The sequence below is a fragment of the Canis lupus genome, chromosome 10 (assembly GCF_003254725.2).
Source record: "Canis lupus dingo isolate Sandy chromosome 10, ASM325472v2, whole genome shotgun sequence".
Classification (NCBI taxonomy): Eukaryota; Metazoa; Chordata; class Mammalia; order Carnivora; family Canidae; genus Canis; species Canis lupus.
In genome coordinates, this window is record NC_064252.1 from 2175690 (window position 1) to 2178698 (window position 3009).

A 3009-nucleotide genomic window follows, 5' to 3' on the forward strand; every position below is an offset into this window, starting at 1 on the left:
CCACGGTTTGCTCTTCAGGAGCCTACCTGGCACAAGGTCCTAGGTTTGGGGGTCCTGTAGCTGAACAAATAAGAAAAATGTTGATTGCTTACCATGTTAGTCTGTTGAAGAGGCAGGCTACAGCATTTTTCTTGTATTATCTCATTAAATTCGCACAACAATCCTAGAAGGTGGGGACTTTATTCTACTTCACAGTTGAAGACACTAAGGCATGGGGAGGTGAAGTCACGTGTCCTCGTCAAATCACCAGTAAGTGGTGCAGCCAAGATTTGAACCCAAGCAGCCTGACTGCAGCATCTCGGGTTGACACCATTGTACATGCTGCCAAATTGGCTCATTCTAGGAATTTCCCTTCTTGCCACAACATTGAGAACTGAGCTGGAGGCCATTCTGAGCAAGGACCAGTTCCCCTCCTCCCTGTGTGAAGGGAGGGAGTTGGGATCCAAGAGAAGAGGAATTCCAGAAAAGACACTGCCATATTGGCCATTTTTCCATAATGCTCCCCAGGCAGGGGATCTTACTTCTGATTTGCCAGGTGTCTCTCTGTTCTTCTAATTAACACCAGAGTCAGCCCCTCGCCAGGGTCCTGCCTGTAGCTGGATGCATGACCCTGTGGCTCCTGGGGCCAGTCTTCTGGGAGAGCCAGAGAGGACAAAGCAGTACCAACTCGGGTGGAGTTTCCTGTGGTGATGATCCCTTTGCCTCATCTATAAAAAGCTCTGGTATGATCTACCCCATTTATGGTGGAGGCCGGGGTGGCGGAGTGTGCGGGAGGAGGAAAAATCAAGCTGAAACAGCTCCTCTTTGCCTCCCTGGATTCTCTTCCAAAATGCTGTCAGCACTGCCAGTTGGAAAATATTTTTCTCCCTCCCTTTGTCTTCTTTCTTATTTAAAAAAAAAAAAAAAAAAGCCATCTGGTGTCAAATTCACTCCTGGCACATCATAAAGGGTAGCACTAAAAATGTCCCTGAAAAACTAAAAGCAAAACCGCAGCAGTACACGCGGGATGGAATCTCAGCAGCCCAGAATTTCCGAGGTGCCGGGGGCCTGGGAGAGCAACCGTCTGGCTGGACCGAGGAGGAAACTGAGGCGGGGCGGGGCGGGGTGGGGGTGGGGGTGGGGGTGGGGGTAAGGTCACTCTTTCCAAAGGTTCCTCGAGCGCCTCTGGCTTCACGCTGCGCCCTGCAGCGTGGGGGCCCGAGCGTCCCCGGCAGACCCCTAACTGTCCCCCCATGGCTGCGGCCCGGCGGGGGCTGGGGCGAGGTGCGCCCGGGAGCCCCCGCAGCCCCCGCTCTGCGTTCCTCCGCCGCAGCCACCACTCCCCGAGGGCGCTGGGCCCCGGCCAGGTGGGCGCGGCCGGCTCTCCTCCTCCTCCTCCCCCCGCCCCCCCCCCCCCCCCGCGCAGCCCCGCGGGGGCCGCCTGCAGAGCGCAGCGAGGTCCCTGCCCCCCCACCCCGCCCCCCGCCCCCACCGGGAGAGGACCGGTCCCTGCGCCCCCCACCCACTGGGAGAGGATCGTCCCTACACCCCCACCCCCGACCTCCCACCGGGAGAGGACCAGTCCCTGCGCGCCCCCCACAACCACCGGGAGAGGACACGTCCCTGTGCGCCACCCCCCCGCCCCCCCGCTGGGAGAGGACCAGTCCCTGTGCGCCCCCTACAACCACCGGGAGAGGACCAGTCCCTGCCCCCCCAGCGGAGTCTGCCGCGGGGGGTGGGGGGTGGGGGGCCTGGCGGATTGCAGCGCCGACCTCCCCGCCGCTGTGGCCAGACTCCTGAGTGCCCGGTGGGTGCGTGGGCTTGACCTTGGCCGTGTCCCGCAGCTGGTGGTCCCCGCCGGCCACCACCCCGTCTGGCGCTCTGCGCGGGGTGAGCGTGCAAACTTGGAGTTGCTGCTCCAGTTCTGAGGATTCTGTGACGCGGAGAGAGGAGGGTGTGCAGGACCACAGAAGAAAGATCTAACCCAGTTCTTGGCCTGAATGTAAATATTTACAATCCTATTAATACTGGCGCTTTAAATACCCGCTCCTGCCCATTGAGCACCAGCGGCTATCTCTGGGGCAGAGCTGGTTTCTCACCATTTCCCCTATTTTAGGAACTCGAGAGCCCAGGCACCTAGTGCCACGAGGAGTCAGAAGTCCCTCCGGAGCTAGCCCAACTGAGCACCCTCCCCGGAGCCACCTGGGGCTGCTGACCTCACAAGTCAGGCAGAGCCCTTCCTGCACCCTGACCGGACCAGGAACAGGCCCGGCTTCCCCTGCTCCTGTGCTGGAGCCTGGAGGGTGGAGTGGGATTAGATAAAATTAAGCTCCCAACCCACTGAAATAGAAGGTCCAGCTGGGATTTGGCCATTTTGTTTACGGGCATATCCCTGGCCCTGAGAACAATGCTTGGCGCATAGTAGCTGCTCAGTAAATATTTGAGCGGCTGAATGACTATAATAAAAGTCTTCAGATTCTTAAGAATTAAACACATATCCTCTCTTCTTGCTCCTTTACCCTCCATATAAATTCATGCTTTTTTTTCTCTTCCTGCCTCTTAAATCTCGAGCTTCGGTTTTAAAGACCTTGTGTGTTGTGTTTTATTTTAGCTTATCTGGAATAATTTTAGACTTGCAGCAAAGTTGCAAAGATAGCATAAAGACTTCTCATGTACTCTTCATGCAGCTTCCCCCACAGTTAATACGTGAGGTCACCATGGTGCATTTGCCACAATGAAGAAATTAGCATTGGTACATTACCATTAACCAGACAACGTACTTTACTTGGATTTTCGTGTTTTTCCACTCATCTCCTTTTTCTGTTCCAAGATCCAATCCGGGAATAGCTCCTTGAATTTTAGACTGGAAGACTTTTTTTTGGAAGATTTTTAATATGTAATCCAGATCTTACCGTGTAGGGTCTCTCTCCTTGGCACTGACCCAGGGGACAGAGTCCCTGGCACTAGGCTGAGCTTCCTGTCCTGGGGGCCTAGGAAACACCTTGAGCCCTGGATTTCCTGAGAGCGATA

General features: G+C 55.8%; 1 long non-coding RNA gene across 1 annotated transcript; it reads left to right on the plus strand.

Moving 5' to 3' along the window:
• Positions 1 to 968: 968 nt before the first annotated feature.
• On the plus strand, positions 969 to 2470 carry LOC112677820 (uncharacterized). Its single transcript, XR_003147213.2, has 3 exons — positions 969 to 1036; positions 1824 to 1981; positions 2096 to 2470. It is a non-coding gene; the product is annotated as an uncharacterized LOC112677820 (long non-coding RNA).
• The last annotated feature ends 539 nt before the right edge of the window (positions 2471 to 3009 follow it).